Consider the following 16,960-nt stretch of genomic DNA (forward strand, 5'->3'; position numbering starts at 1 on the left):
CAGCGCCAACACAGCAGCACGATAATGAGACATTCTTGTTTCTGAAACTGCGTCTGCGTCCAAAATGATGTTTAGACCCAGGACGGTTCGTCTTATATATCTGCTCACTTGTGAGGAGGGGAGGAGTGAAACAGGAGGAAATGGGTTGGTCTCTAATTCACTTTCAATCGTTAGTATAATGCATATTTCAGACTGGTTCAACTTGAGCTTTGTAAGTCAACAACCTGTTAATGGAAAATTTAAGGTTTGCCTGTCAAAACCTGCCTCTTCACTTTGAATCTATCGAGATATTTTGTATTTCATATCAAATGTTTGTATTGAAATATTGTTACGTTTGTTTTATTCTCAAAGTATATTGCTGTTGTCTACCACATCGTATTTTTTACATTTGTTAGGACAGGATTTACTCTCTGTTATGAAATGCTCATCCTCAATATTTACATTCATATAATTTATATGGCAAGACAATAATTTAAGCGTTTAACACCTCAAATGTGGCAAAATAAGATTCAAGCCCTGTTTTATCTGATTTATCAGCACTTGTGCTATGGTCTAGTTGTAGATTGTAGTTCATCCAAAATGCAATTTAAAACATACTTTAATCCAAAACATAATTATTTATTTCAAACTCCAAATGAAAACTTAGAAAATGAGTAACAAAAAACATTCTGTCACGCTTTAATATCAGCAATTTTGAATAGATTTGGTTGAAAACCATAATTAACAAGTAGTATATTGTTCTCTCACCTTAAGACAAACCACCACCAGAGGCTTCTATTGCTGCTGTCATTAGCTCAAGCAAGTGGTATTGATAGTCTCTATGTTGAAGACATAAAAATACTTTATCTTTTAACATTTTTGTATTAATTATTTATATATATAATATTATATTGATTGATATGACAAAATATATGTCTTTAGTTAATAAACTACCTTTCAAAGAGTCTATGTTCGAAGTCTCATGGTTTCATTGAGTCCAACAGTCACATTCTCCTCCCCTCACTTTTTTTTGTGCTTCACATCTACACTGATGGAAAAATGTCGTACCAATGAAACACTTTTTGCCCTTGAATAATATGATAACTAGATAATGAATAATTACCATGAGCACTGTGTGTAACTCACAACTTGTCTCCTTCATACTCATCAGAAAAAATTGCACAAGGATCATAGTCAAGCCAGATACAGGAGAACATTTATCAACTTGGGTCTTTTCCTATTTTAGTACATTTTTTATATTTTTCCATTCTTCAGCTAATTTTAGTCGATACACAAGTTGATGTTTCAGCCTAACAACTTGTTCCTTGAGAAAACCTCCAGAGATGTTAGAAGACTTTTCATTCAGTCCAACTTTATATTCAGTGCAATTTCTTCACTTTACTATTGTCTCTCAGTGTTGTAGAAAACATGGTATTAGATCAACAGTGAAAATAATAAACTAAGACTGGACTCCTCTGGGAACCAAGAACAAGATTCACAAGGCCCTACTGGAATAGACTGTTCAGGAGGAGAAGGGTTTATGCTTTAGGAGATTTCATTTCTCATCAAAGACGTCTCATTCAACAAAGGTGAAACCTTCACAATTATCTACACCCTAGTCCAGTTGTTAATGATGGAACCAGTTTTTGATAAACATGAGCTGGATGACTGAGAATCTTCTACGGCGACTTTGTGAACCTGCCCTGAGCATATCAAAATATACATGTTTGGCTCATTAACTGTCTTTTACCTTTCAGACAGCCCCTCCCTTTGCCAGAAGCCATCTGACAGAGTTTTATTTATGATAATGACATAATTCAACATATCTCATTTTAAATATCTGTAAACAACCCTTGACGCCCAGCTGCCTTTTAGCAGCTGATAAAACTGTAAAATTCAGTCTAAGGAACTTGAGGTATATTAGAAACCAGCTCCCTCTAGATGAAGCAAAACTACACATGCACTCAAGGATTTTTGCACACATCTCATACTGCATCACAAGCTGGGAAAACAACACTTGCTCCACTGCAAACACTTTACGAACAAACACTCAAAGCACTGGAGAAATAGCCAGCAAGTTGTCACCACTGTAACATCATTAAAAGACCTCACCTCCTGACCTTTGACAGGTTTGTGTTTCTTGCTGAAGTTATTCTAGAGTATGAAATGATCAAGGATCTGGCTGCTCCTCCATTAAAAGAGTTAATATCACTGCACTCAGACAATGGGAGGAGAACTAGGACCGACAGAATGTGACTGTGCAGCACGGCACAGAACAACTGAACTTGGCAGATCAGTCTTCTCTGTTAGAGCCACAAACGACTGGAACTCAGCACCAAGCGAGAGAAGAGAGTGGAAAAGCTTTGCTGGTTTAAATTCAAATCGAGATCACGGTTAAAATCAACCCAATAATGTACCCATCACACATAAACCCAGACAGTTGATCCTCATGCTATGAACTCTTGTTTTTGTGGTTTTTGTGCTGCCCTAATGTTGTGGTTTTATTGTTATTGTTTTGGTGGTGATGATTTCATGTTGACAATCTGTATTGTATTGTTGTTATTACTGCCGTGTTTCAATAATCCTGACCAGTGACTGCACGTAAAAATGAGCTTGTAGCTAACTCTGGTACTGCGAAGGAGCTTGACATTGTCCCTGTCAAATAAACAAATAAGTACAATTAAATGCTATTGAATATAAACCATGTCAACAGGGTCACTCTTACAACAGTTCTTCTGCCTCTCCATTTGTTTATTCATTTTTTTTCTCATCAACAGCTTATTCTTCCGATTTCAAAATCGGTGGGTGTGCTGCTAAGGATATTTGGAAGTTGACTGTCGACTGTGAAGTATTTTCTAAGGCTGGTTTTCAAGAGCAAAATTAATAATTGGGGGATCAGGGCTATGGCTGGTGTTTCAGGGATCTGACTTTAAAAGAACGTTATAGTTGGCACTGAACCTCCAAGGGCTCTCAACTCAATTTTGACACACCACTTTTAAAGTAAATTTGGATGAGTAGTTGTGATGAAAATTAAATGACAGACACATGGTGATTCCGCCATGTCAGTGACTGTTGTCTTACTCTATTCCAAATGTGCCTGTTGGTGTGAGGAATTATTTTAAAAGAAATGTATGAGCGTTGGATTATCAGTTATCTGAGTTTATTAAGCAGAATGGTATTCTTGTTAAGGATAAATTGATTGTTCCAGCTTGGCTGAAACTCTGTTATGTCACAATTCTCTGATACAAAACTCAGAGCTCCCCTCTCACACCCATGATCCAAATACAATGCAAACAATTGACTTAACTATTGGCATCAAACACATTTATATAATGGAAGAATGATCCTATAGCAACTTCTTCATTTAGGGAATAAGGTACAAAGGGTTTGTGAGTGGAAAAGGAAACTCTTGCTTCAGGGTCACATAGGCTCTGCAGACCAAGAAGTAAAGATCAGTTTGGCTGCAACACTGTTTACCCCTGAGACTCCAGAAGTGTTTTGTGAATTCAAATACTTCCCTCACCACTGCCTCTGCATCGTGGTGAGTAGATAATGAGTGAATTTCATTTTTCAGTGAACTATCCCTTTAAAAAGTTAAGTTATCTAATGAACTTCAGTGAATGTCACTTTTCTGGTTTTGTATTACTGAGGATCCTGTGAAGACCAAAGTCGACTGTCGAGGGATTTTATTTCTCAGATAACTGAGATTCCTACTTTAACCTCTTGTCTCCATTGGTTGATTGAAATTATATCTATTAACACTTTTTAGGTGACATATCAAGGAAGTATGTTGTGATTATTTTTTATTACCACATCAATCTAAAATTGATATTTCTATGGTAACGTTTTTGTTTAAGTCATGTTTTCATTTCCTTTTTGTTGGGGACCCAAAATGATTGTCTGCTTCTGCCAACCATGTTTCATATGAACCACAAATCACATTAAGAAGCAAACACCAGTGAAAATAAAGTATGAACTTTGAGACGAGACAGATATGTAGATGTTTTCACATCAAAATGAATGAAAAATGATTGGATGTAGATGTTCAATGTAATATTTATTCAGCCATTGCAGCTGCATTCAAATCAGCACCAAGTCAGCCAAAGCAAATCCTCCACAACGATGTCCTCTGTCTGTCCCATCATCTGTGATACTCGGCAAGTCTTGTAGCTTGGCTGGATTATGGTTTGGTTAGTTTGGGTATGCAACAGCTGGGGCTAAAAAAGAATCAATACTTACTTTAATTCCATGATTAAACAACAATACAATATTTATTAATTTGCTGTTTCTGAGCATCGGAACTTACGAAGCCTCTCCCGCACAGGAAATCTTTTCAGCAAACCTTTCTGTTGGGAGGCAACTGTCTTTACAGACTCCCGTAAGCATGGAGCACTTAACTTTGGGAGCGGCTGCCTCATTCTCTGCAACTAAAAACAAAGATAAACATTAATATATTTTCGTTCAAATCCTTTAGCTGTGAATTTTATAAAATAACTGTAAAAAAGTGCAGATATGAGCTGCACAAACATGCAGAGATGTATCAAGACTCACCACAAAGCAGGAAGACAACGACCAGCGCCAACACAGCAGCACGATAATGAGACATTCTTGTTTCTGAAACTGCGTCTGCGTCCAAAATGATGTTTAGACCCAGGACGGTTCGTCTTATATATCTGCTCACTTGTGAGGAGGGGAGGAGTGAAACAGGAGGAAATGGGTTGGTCTCTAATTCACTTTCAATCGTTAGTATAATGCATATTTCAGACTGGTTCAACTTGAGCTTTGTAAGTCAACAACCTGTTAATGGAAAATTTAAGGTTTGCCTGTCAAAACCTGCCTCTTCACTTTGAATCTATCGAGATATTTTGTATTTCATATCAAATGTTTGTATTGAAATATTGTTACGTTTGTTTTATTCTCAAAGTATATTGCTGTTGTCTACCACATCGTATTTTTTACATTTGTTAGGACAGGATTTACTCTCTGTTATGAAATGCTCATCCTCAATATTTACATTCATATAATTTATATGGCAAGACAATAATTTAAGCGTTTAACACCTCAAATGTGGCAAAATAAGATTCAAGCCCTGTTTTATCTGATTTATCAGCACTTGTGCTATGGTCTAGTTGTAGATTGTAGTTCATCCAAAATGCAATTTAAAACATACTTTAATCCAAAACATAATTATTTATTTCAAACTCCAAATGAAAACTTAGAAAATGAGTAACAAAAAACATTCTGTCACGCTTTAATATCAGCAATTTTGAATAGATTTGGTTGAAAACCATAATTAACAAGTAGTATATTGTTCTCTCACCTTAAGACAAACCACCACCAGAGGCTTCTATTGCTGCTGTCATTAGCTCAAGCAAGTGGTATTGATAGTCTCTATGTTGAAGACATAAAAATACTTTATCTTTTAACATTTTTGTATTAATTATTTATATATATAATATTATATTGATTGATATGACAAAATATATGTCTTTAGTTAATAAACTACCTTTCAAAGAGTCTATGTTCGAAGTCTCATGGTTTCATTGAGTCCAACAGTCACATTCTCCTCCCCTCACTTTTTTTTGTGCTTCACATCTACACTGATGGAAAAATGTCGTACCAATGAAACACTTTTTGCCCTTGAATAATATGATAACTAGATAATGAATAATTACCATGAGCACTGTGTGTAACTCACAACTTGTCTCCTTCATACTCATCAGAAAAAATTGCACAAGGATCATAGTCAAGCCAGATACAGGAGAACATTTATCAACTTGGGTCTTTTCCTATTTTAGTACATTTTTTATATTTTTCCATTCTTCAGCTAATTTTAGTCGATACACAAGTTGATGTTTCAGCCTAACAACTTGTTCCTTGAGAAAACCTCCAGAGATGTTAGAAGACTTTTCATTCAGTCCAACTTTATATTCAGTGCAATTTCTTCACTTTACTATTGTCTCTCAGTGTTGTAGAAAACATGGTATTAGATCAACAGTGAAAATAATAAACTAAGACTGGACTCCTCTGGGAACCAAGAACAAGATTCACAAGGCCCTACCGGAATAGACTGTTCAGGAGGAGAAGGGTTTATGCTTTAGGAGATTTCATTTCTCATCAAAGACGTCTCATTCAACAAAGGTGAAACCTTCACAATTATCTACACCCAAGTCCAGTTGTTAATGATGGAACCAGTTTTTGATAAACATGAGCTGGATGACTGAGAATCTTCTACGGCGACTTTGTGAACCTGCCCTGAGCATATCAAAATATACATGTTTGGCTCATTAACTGTCTTTTACCTTTCAGACAGCCCCTCCCTTTGCCAGAAGCCATCTGACAGAGTTTTATTTATGATAATGACATAATTCAACATATCTCATTTTAAATATCTGTAAACAACCCTTGACGCCCAGCTGCCTTTTAGCAGCTGATAAAACTGTAAAATTCAGTCTAAGGAACTTGAGGTATATTAGAAACCAGCTCCCTCTAGATGAAGCAAAACTACACATGCACTCAAGGATTTTTGCACACATCTCATACTGCATCACAAGCTGGGAAAACAACACTTGCTCCACTGCAAACACTTTACGAACAAACACTCAAAGCACTGGAGAAATAGCCAGCAAGTTGTCACCACTGTAACATCATTAAAAGACCTCACCTCCTGACCTTTGACAGGTTTGTGTTTCTTGCTGAAGTTATTCTAGAGTATGAAATGATCAAGGATCTGGCTGCTCCTCCATTAAAAGAGTTAATATCACTGCACTCAGACAATGGGAGGAGAACTAGGACCGACAGAATGTGACTGTGCAGCACGGCACAGAACAACTGAACTTGGCAGATCAGTCTTCTCTGTTAGAGCCACAAACGACTGGAACTCAGCACCAAGCGAGAGAAGAGAGTGGAAAAGCTTTGCTGGTTTAAATTCAAATCGAGATCACGGTTAAAATCAACCCAATAATGTACCCATCACACATAAACCCAGACAGTTGATCCTCATGCTATGAACTCTTGTTTTTGTGGTTTTTGTGCTGCCCTAATGTTGTGGTTTTATTGTTATTGTTTTGGTGGTGATGATTTCATGTTGACAATCTGTATTGTATTGTTGTTATTACTGCCGTGTTTCAATAATCCTGACCAGTGACTGCACGTAAAAATGAGCTTGTAGCTAACTCTGGTACTGCGAAGGAGCTTGACATTGTCCCTGTCAAATAAACAAATAAGTACAATTAAATGCTATTGAATATAAACCATGTCAACAGGGTCACTCTTACAACAGTTCTTCTGCCTCTCCATTTGTTTATTCATTTTTTTTCTCATCAACAGCTTATTCTTCCGATTTCAAAATCGGTGGGTGTGCTGCTAAGGATATTTGGAAGTTGACTGTCGACTGTGAAGTATTTTCTAAGGCTGGTTTTCAAGAGCAAAATTAATAATTGGGGGATCAGGGCTATGGCTGGTGTTTCAGGGATCTGACTTTAAAAGAACGTTATAGTTGGCACTGAACCTCCAAGGGCTCTCAACTCAATTTTGACACACCACTTTTAAAGTAAATTTGGATGAGTAGTTGTGATGAAAATTAAATGACAGACACATGGTGATTCCGCCATGTCAGTGACTGTTGTCTTACTCTATTCCAAATGTGCCTGTTGGTGTGTGGAATTATTTTAAAAGAAATGTATGAGCGTTGGATTATCAGTTATCTGAGTTTATTAAGCAGAATGGTATTCTTGTTAAGGATAAATTGATTGTTCCAGCTTGGCTGAAACTCTGTTATGTCACAATTCTCTGATACAAAACTCAGAGCTCCCCTCTCACACCCATGATCCAAATACAATGCAAACAATTGACTTAACTATTGGCATCAAACACATTTATATAATGGAAGAATGATCCTATAGCAACTTCTTCATTTAGGGAATAAGGTACAAAGGGTTTGTGAGTGGAAAAGAAAACTCTTGCTTCAGGGTCACATAGGCTCTGCAGACCAAGAAGTAAAGATCAGTTTGGCTGCAACACTGTTTACCCCTGAGACTCCAGAAGTGTTTTGTGAATTCAAATACTTCCCTCACCACTGCCTCTGCATCGTGGTGAGTAGATAATGAGTGAATTTCATTTTTCAGTGAACTATCCCTTTAAAAAGTTAAGTTATCTAATGAACTTCAGTGAATGTCACTTTTCTGGTTTTGTATTACTGAGGATCCTGTGAAGACCAAAGTCGACTGTCGAGGGATTTTATTTCTCAGATAACTGAGATTCCTACTTTAACCTCTTGTCTCCATTGGTTGATTGAAATTATATCTATTAACACTTTTTAGGTGACATATCAAGGAAGTATGTTGTGATTATTTTTTATTACCACATCAATCTAAAATTGATATTTCTATGGTAACGTTTTTGTTTAAGTCATGTTTTCATTTCCTTTTTGTTGGGGACCCAAAATGATTGTCTGCTTCTGCCAACCATGTTTCATATGAACCACAAATCACATTAAGAAGCAAACACCAGTGAAAATAAAGTATGAACTTTGAGACGAGACAGATATGTAGATGTTTTCACATCAAAATGAATGAAAAATGATTGGATGTAGATGTTCAATGTAATATTTATTCAGCCATTGCAGCTGCATTCAAATCAGCACCAAGTCAGCCAAAGCAAATCCTCCACAACGATGTCCTCTGTCTGTCCCATCATCTGTGATACTCGGCAAGTCTTGTAGCTTGGCTGGATTATGGTTTGGTTAGTTTGGGTATGCAACAGCTGGGGCTAAAAAAGAATCAATACTTACTTTAATTCCATGATTAAACAACAATACAATATTTATTAATTTGCTGTTTCTGAGCATCGGAACTTACGAAGCCTCTCCCGCACAGGAAATCTTTTCAGCAAACCTTTCTGTTGGGAGGCAACTGTCTTTACAGACTCCCGTAAGCATGGAGCACTTAACTTTGGGAGCGGCTGCCTCATTCTCTGCAACTAAAAACAAAGATAAACATTAATATATTTTCGTTCAAATCCTTTAGCTGTGAATTTTATAAAATAACTGTAAAAAAGTGCAGATATGAGCTGCACAAACATGCAGAGATGTATCAAGACTCACCACAAAGCAGGAAGACAACGACCAGCGCCAACACAGCAGCACGATAATGAGACATTCTTGTTTCTGAAACTGCGTCTGCGTCCAAAATGATGTTTAGACCCAGGAAGGTTTGTCTTATATATCTGCTCACCTGTGAGGAGGGGAGGAGTGAAATAGGAGGAAATGGGTTGGTCTCTAATTCACTTTGAGTCGTTAGTATAATGCATATTTCAGACTGGTTCAACTTGAGCTTTGTAAGTCAACAACCTGTTGATGGAAAATTTAAGATTTGCCTGTCAAAACCTGCCTCTTCACTTTGAATCTATCGATATATTTTGTATTTCATATCAAATGTTTGTATTGAAATATTGTTACGTTTGTTTTATTCTCAATGTATATTGCTGTAAATAATACGATGTGGTAGACCACATCGTATTTTTTACATTTGTTAGGACAGGATTTGCTCTCTGTTATGAAATGCTCATCCTCCATATTTACATTCATATAATTTATATGGCAAGACAATAATTTAAGCGTTTAACACCTCAAATGTGTCAAAATAAGATTCAAGCCCTGTTTTATCTGATTTATCAGCACTTGTGCTGTGGTCTAGTTGTAGATTGTAGTTCATCCAAAATGCAATTTAAAACATAATTAATTATTTCAAACTCCAAATTCAACTGACCAGGTTTCTCACTGCTTTGGCCTTTCCAAACAGGGAGTTTGCTAAAGCGGACGGACACAGCAGATAGACACAGAGGAGAATTTCATATCTTTTTTTCTTATCACGTTTCATGAAGCACCTCTTTGTATTAGTTCTGGCATGTCTTCTGTTTTTCATATTGTCTTGTGAAACGCCTCTTTGTATAAGTCCTGGCTTTTTCACACTTGCAGCCAGTTGTTCGATCCTGATCACCCGTGCTTGTTTTGTAAACTCTGCAGAGCTTACTATTATAAAGACTCAATGGCAACTCCAGTCTGAGAATTTCATTATTTCAAATATCAAGATGAATTTCCATCACAAATTGGCGTCACGAACAGGATCCCTTGAAAGATCGTCTGGACCCTAGAAGTCTTCGGTGGCTGGCCACCCGGGAGAGAAATCTTTTGCCTCTACCTCTAACTTTTAAGAGACGAGAGGACTGAATTGACTGGGGTTCTGGACCTTCTTCACAGGGATCCAAAGACCTCTCTTTGGTCATCTTATATCTGGTTAGATGATTTCTTAAATACGAAATCAAACATAAGAAATATTACATTTAAAGGGTTTTATTTTGAACGGGTGTATTAGTCATTCTCTCTGGATTATTGTGGATTATTAATGTTAATCTGACCAGTCCTCATGGCAATCATCCTAGTTGAAGGCATTTTTCCTGTTTTGCCGGAGAAATAAACAAGGATTTGTGGAGACGTCCACGTCTTAAATTGAGCGTTCAAGGGAAATTGTAGATGTGCACGATTTCATACCCCGAAAGTCCAAATGGTGGGCTTTATGGTTGCAAGAGTGAGGACAGGAAAGTGTGACATTTTCTTCCAATATGGTCCAGAGACTTTGATTTTCCTCATAACGGGTCATTCAGTGTCGACATTTATTTTACTTTTAAGAGAGAAACTCCTCGAGACAGAGGAAGAATTAAAAAAAGGCAGCGAAAAAATAACATAAAAATAGGCAGAGTGTAGGGACAGAAAACGATAATTTAAACAGATGGCCAAGGTTGACAAGAAGGAAAGTGATAATGTTGAAAAGAATGTTAAAGTAATCCTATAGATCTCTGTATTCTCCTTTTGAAAGGGTGTGGCAGTCCTCTTCTCAACGCCTGCCTTTCTCCTCACCAACGTCAAAACCCTCCTCCACAAGAAATGCAGAGACCAGACTCCACCAATCAACGATCAGGCCCATCTCAGATGCCACCCACCGCTCTGCCAGTCTATGGAGATGGGGCAGCGGGAGGACTGAATCATGACGCCACCTCTTCCTCATCTCTAGGCCCCACTGACTTTGCAAAGATATGTCTGCACTGTAGGGGAGATCTCCGTCTGACTCCACCAGACTGGGATGATGTGGTTAATGTGGCATACGTCAACGCTCTCAACACACTCCTCAACGCCCTGAGGACCGCCTTCCCCAATAAAATTGACCTGTCCAAAATAACGGGGTGCAAACAATAACCAGACGAAATCGTAGGAGACTTCCTCACAAGTCTGACTGTCCTGTTTAATTAACACAGCGTTATGATGCAGGCTGTGTCCACCCTGTCAAGGCCAAGCAGACAAGATAACACTGATAGCAGAGCCAACGTCACCGTACCAGGAAGAGAGGGGCACAGACATGGCCAATGGGCGAAGCTTCTCTGTACACTGGGCAAAGAACTGCCCCAAGCGGCGAGGGGACGGGGAGACAAGAACTTTGCAGAAAGTGAGGAGGGGGCAAACGGGGAGGAGACGTCCAGCCTACCCGCCGAGGATCAGAGAAAGGGAAGTGAAACACACACAGAAGCTCCAGTACACAGACAAATACATGCCACTGCAATGAAGTATCAGCTTGCGTTACTAACCTCACACACCAGATCACAACTAACTTTGTGGTACTTATGTTAATTACAATAGTGATGCTTTAAGAAAATGCCTCAACTCCAAGTTAACGGTCACAAACTTAATGAAATGGTTGACTCTGGTGCAGGTTAATCTGTGTTTAGGATGTCAGATTAGCCCACTTCTTCTGAGATGAGTGGTCGCTTTATATTCTTTCAAATGCGCCGCTCAGTTAGACAAACATCCCATAAGGATTGAACATGATTTTCTGTTGTCTCCCTGTTGCCCAATTAATCTATTAGGAAGAGATTTGATGATTATGTTAGGACACAATTTAGTATCCTCCCCTGATGGAGTGACGGTAACATACAATTCTTCTTCACCCACCTTCACAATGTCACAGACTACACATGATCAGCTGTTTGTACATCAGTGACAACTTCCTATAAATGCCTTCACTGATCTGCTCTCCACGACACACTCTCTTATCACCCTTTTTTCTGATGTTATGCATACTGATTCATTGGACTGCACTTCACATGTGACAGACATAACAGATCACGTTTATGAATATCTGTTTTTGCCTTTTTCTGATGATTCTCTAAAAATGTCCAATGTTTTTTGGTCTGGTTCCAGAAGTGCAGTTTCCGTCTCACTCACTGACCAGCAGGTGGCAGTGTTTTGCGTCTCAAATTCCAGCCCTCACGTCCCACTCTCGAAGTCCCATGATGACCAGTGGCAAGACTTAGGCCCATTTGTCAGATCATGCCAGGCTGTCGTTGATTGGCAACCCACAGCCACGCCTGACGTAATGTATTCCCCCAGTCTGAGTGCATCTGATCTAAAAACATTGTCAAACCTTCTGTTCTCCAGCCACACGCTCATTTCTTGTGACTGAAAATCCCCTTCATTCTTATGCAATGTTGCCCAGCCCCTCTGATGTTTCTCCTTTACTTTCAGATCTGCCTGAAACACTGTAGGCAAAGGACAAATATGATGTGGGCCTCATCAGAAATTGCTATCCATTCAAAATCACTCCAAAATCTAATTATAGGCCATATAAACAACAATATCCACTCAGACAAGACGCAGTGGAGGGGATATGTCCTGATTTTTGAATCTTTTTGCAAGCTGGTGTAAACATCCCCTGCCCTGATTCCCCGGTCCGCACTCCACTGTTCCCAGTTAAGAAGATCACAGACAAAGGTCAACCTACTGAGTGGCGGTTTGTGCAGGATTTGAAGGCTGTGAATTACGCTGTTATTTCTCGATCCCCTATTGTTCCCAGCCAATACACGCTGCTTTCCCACATTCCACGTGGTTTTCGGTTGTAGACTTATCTTAAAAAAATGTTTGTGTTCCTTTCCACAAGGACAGCCAGTACTGGTTTGCTTTTAATTTTGAAAACAAGGACACAACCATGGCATCCATTTTGACATTCAGGGTTGTGTGGCCTCAGAGGCTCACTATTCGTGTTACTCATGATCTCCTTGATTAGTGTTTTGCCCATTAATTTGTCTAAGCACACTGTCTCTGATGATCTAAAGAACTCCTCTTTTCCTACAGTGTCCTCTCAGACCCATAAAAGTGATTCAGGTCCCCTTGATCTGTAACTTATTCCCCATCCCTCCCTACCTGGACACTGACAGCACAGATGACTCTGATGACGATACTCAAATTTGGTTTTATTTTACTCTTTTTATATTTCATTTTTATTTTATTTTTATGTTATTTTCTCCCCCCAGCTTGCTTATGTGTTTCTTAATGAATTTACTAGACAAAAACTGCTACTGCAATTATCCTTTCAACTTCATATTTTATGATGCCTTAATTTAAATCTTTGAATTTTTAAGGTTGATGTGTTACTGTATGAAGTTTGTACATACATAATAATATATACATACCACTTTTGTCCGTCCTGGGTGAGGGATTCCTCACATGTGGCTCTCTTGAAGGTTTCTACTTATTTTTTACCCTGTGAAAAGGGGTTTTTGAGTAGTTTTCTTCCTTACGCTTTATGAGGGTTAAGGGCAGAAGATGTCATACCATGTTAAAGGCCTATTACACAAATTGTGATTTGTGAATGGGCTATACAAATGAAATTTGATTGTTTATTGAAGCTTTTACTGGATATTTTCAACCTTAGATATACTTTATGTTGACATTTAACGTTTTATTACATTTTAATATGAGTTACTTTTGCCAATTAATACAGTATGTTATATCTTGATAATGGTTAATGAGAAGACGATTTTGTTTGACCTGATTTCCTTCCATATTTTTTTCATTTTAAATGCTTGCTCCATTACAGGAAAATAACCTTTTTTTTCTTTCCACAAAAACAGCAGTGGATTCCTATCGTGGCCTCATCGCCATGATTTTGTATGTACGCAAAGTTCCAGGGTTGCAGACTCGTCGATTTTCTTCTATGATTTGATGTTTGTTATTGATATGATTATGATGTTGATAATGATGTGTCTTGATTATTTTTCGTTAGTGATCATATTTTTATTGATGATCAAATGGGGGAGTGTAAGGGAAAATTCAACTGACAAGGTTTCTCACTGCTGTGGCCTTGGCAAACAGGGAGTTTGCTACAGCGGACGGACACAGCAGATAGACACAGAGGAGGATTTCATATCTTTTTTTCTTATTACGTTTCATGAAGCACCTCTTTGTATTAGTTCTGGCATGTCTTCTGTTTTTCATATTGTCTTGTGAAACGCCTCTTTGTATAAGTCCTGGCTTTTTCAGACTTGCAGCCAGTTGTTCCATCTTGAGCACCCGTGCTTGTCGTGTAAACTCTGCAGAGCTTACTATTATAAAGACTCAATGGCAACTCCAGTCTGAGAATTTCATTATTTCCAATCTCAAGATGAATTTCCATCACATGAGTGACAAAAACATTCTGTCACGCTTTAATATCAGCAATTTTGAATAGATTTGGTTGAAAACCATAATTAACAAGTAGTATATTGTTCTCACACCTTAAGACAAACCACCAACAGAGGCTTCTATTGCCTGTTTTTGTTTAAGTCATGTTTTCATTTCCTTTTTGTTGGGGACCCAAAATGATTGTCTGCTTCTGCCAACCATGTTTCATATGAACCACAAATAGCATTAGGAAGATAACACCAGTGAAAATAAAGTATGAACTTTGAGACGAGACAGATATGTAGATGTTTTCACATCAAAATGAATGAAAGATGATTGGAAGTAGATGTTCAATGTAATATTTATTCAGCCATTGCAGCTGCATTCAATTCAGCACCAAGTCAGCCAAAGCAAATCCTCCACAACGATGTCCTCTGTCTGTCCCATCATCTGTGATACTGGGCAAGTCTTGTAGCTTGGCTGGATTATGGTTTGGGTGGTTTGGGTACGCAACATTGGGGGCTAAAAAAGAATCAATACTTACTTTAATTCCATGATTAAACAACAATACAATATTTATTAATTTGCTGCTTCTGAGCATCAACGGTTTGTCTTATATATCTGCTCACTTGTGAGGAGGGGAGGAGTGAAATAGGAGGAAATGGGTTGGTCTCTAATTCACTTTCAGACGTCAGTATAATGCATATTTCAGACTGGTTCAACTGGAGCTTTGTAAGTCAAAAACCTGTTGATGGAAAATTTAAGGTTTGCCTGTCAAAACCTGCCTCTTCATTTTGAATCTATCGAGACATTTTGTATTTCATATCAAATGTTTGTATTGAAATATTGTTAAGTTTTTTTTATTTTTCAAAGTATATTGGTGTTGTATACCACATCTTATTTTTTACATTTGTTTGGACAGGATTTGCTCTCTGTTATGAAATGCTCATCCTCCATATTTATTGTCTAATTAATATAGACAATAATTTAAGCGTTCAACACCTAAAATGTGGCAAAATAAGATTCAAGCCCTGTTTTATCTGATTTATCAGCACTTGTGCTGTGGTCTAGTTGTAGATTGTAGTTCATCCAAAATGCAATTTAAAACATACTTTAATCCAAAACATAATTATTTCAAACTCCAAATTAAAACTTAGAAAATTAGTAACAAAAAACATTCTGTCACTGTTTAATATCAGCAATTTTGAATAGATCTGGTTGAAAACCATAATTAACAAGTAGTATATTGTTCTCTCACCTTAAGACAAACCACCACCAGAGGCTTCTATTGCTGCTGTCATTAGCTCAAGCAAGTGGTATTGTTAGTCTCTATGTTGAAGATATAAAATACTTCATCTTTCAACACTTTTCTATTAATTATTTATTTATATAATATTATATTGATTGATATGACAAAATATATATCTTTTAATTAATAAACTACCTTTCAAAGAGTCTATGTTCAAAGTCTCATGGTTTCATTGAGTCCAACAGTCACATTCTCCTCCCCTCACTTTTTTTTGTGCTTCACATCTACACTGATGGAAATCTGTCGTAGAAATGGAACATTTTTTGCCCTAGAATAATACGATAACTAGATAATGAATAATTACCATGAGAACTGGGTGTAACTCACAACTTGTCTCCTTCATACTCGTTGGAACAAATTGCACAAGGATCACAGTCAAGCCAGATACAGGAGAACATTTATCAACTTGGGTCTTTTCTTATTTAAGTACATTTTTTATATCTTTCCGTTCTTCACCTAATTTTAGCCGAATCACTAGGTTGATGTTTCAGCCTAACAACTTTTTTCTTGAGAAAACCTCAAGAAAAAAGATGATAGATAGATGATAGAAGACCTTTCATTCAGTTCAACTTTAAAAACAAGGATAATATCTTCACTTTACTATTGTCTCAGTGTTGTAGAAAACATGGTATTGGATCAACAGTGACAATAATAAACTAAGAACTTTAGAACCAAAACAAGTATTTTGCACTGCCGTTGTATGTCTTTGCAAACAGGTGCAGTTTCTGTGTACATAGTTCTACATACTTTTGTTTCCCAGATTCAAATGAGGTCACAGTCACCTTCGGCCTTGACCACTGATATGTAATCACTTTAAGTCTAAGGGACAACCAGGAGTGTAACGGTACACAGAAATCCCCGTTCGGTATGTACCTCGGTTGTGCGGTCACAGTTTGGTTGGTTTTCGGTACAGAATAAAGATTGAACAGAAAAACACTCTCCCCTCTTTTTCAAATTTACCAAGTCAATTAATCAGTCAAGCAAATTGTATTAGTATAGCCCATATTCACAAATCACAATTTGTCTCATAGAGCTTTAACAAGGTGCAACATCATCTGTCCTCAACCCTCAACAAGAGTAAGGAGAACTATTTCAAAAATCCCTATTAACAGGGGGAAAAGAACGTAGAAACCTCAGAGAGAGCAACATATGAGTGATCATTCTCCCTGGACGGACAGAGGTGC

The 16,960-nt window shown here is 37.6% G+C and overlaps 1 long non-coding RNA gene across 1 annotated transcript; it reads right to left on the reverse strand.

Annotated features, from left to right (window-relative positions):
- Positions 1-4,017: 4,017 nt before the first annotated feature.
- Positions 4,018-4,395, reverse strand: LOC128457258 (uncharacterized). The gene is made up of 2 exons (XR_008341917.1): positions 4,286-4,395; positions 4,018-4,196 (listed from the first exon to the last, which is right to left on the reverse strand). It is a non-coding gene; the product is annotated as an uncharacterized LOC128457258 (long non-coding RNA).
- Positions 4,396-16,960: the final 12,565 nt, after the last annotated feature.

This window comes from Pleuronectes platessa, chromosome 15 (assembly GCF_947347685.1).
Source record: "Pleuronectes platessa chromosome 15, fPlePla1.1, whole genome shotgun sequence".
Taxonomy (NCBI): Eukaryota; Metazoa; Chordata; class Actinopteri; order Pleuronectiformes; family Pleuronectidae; genus Pleuronectes; species Pleuronectes platessa.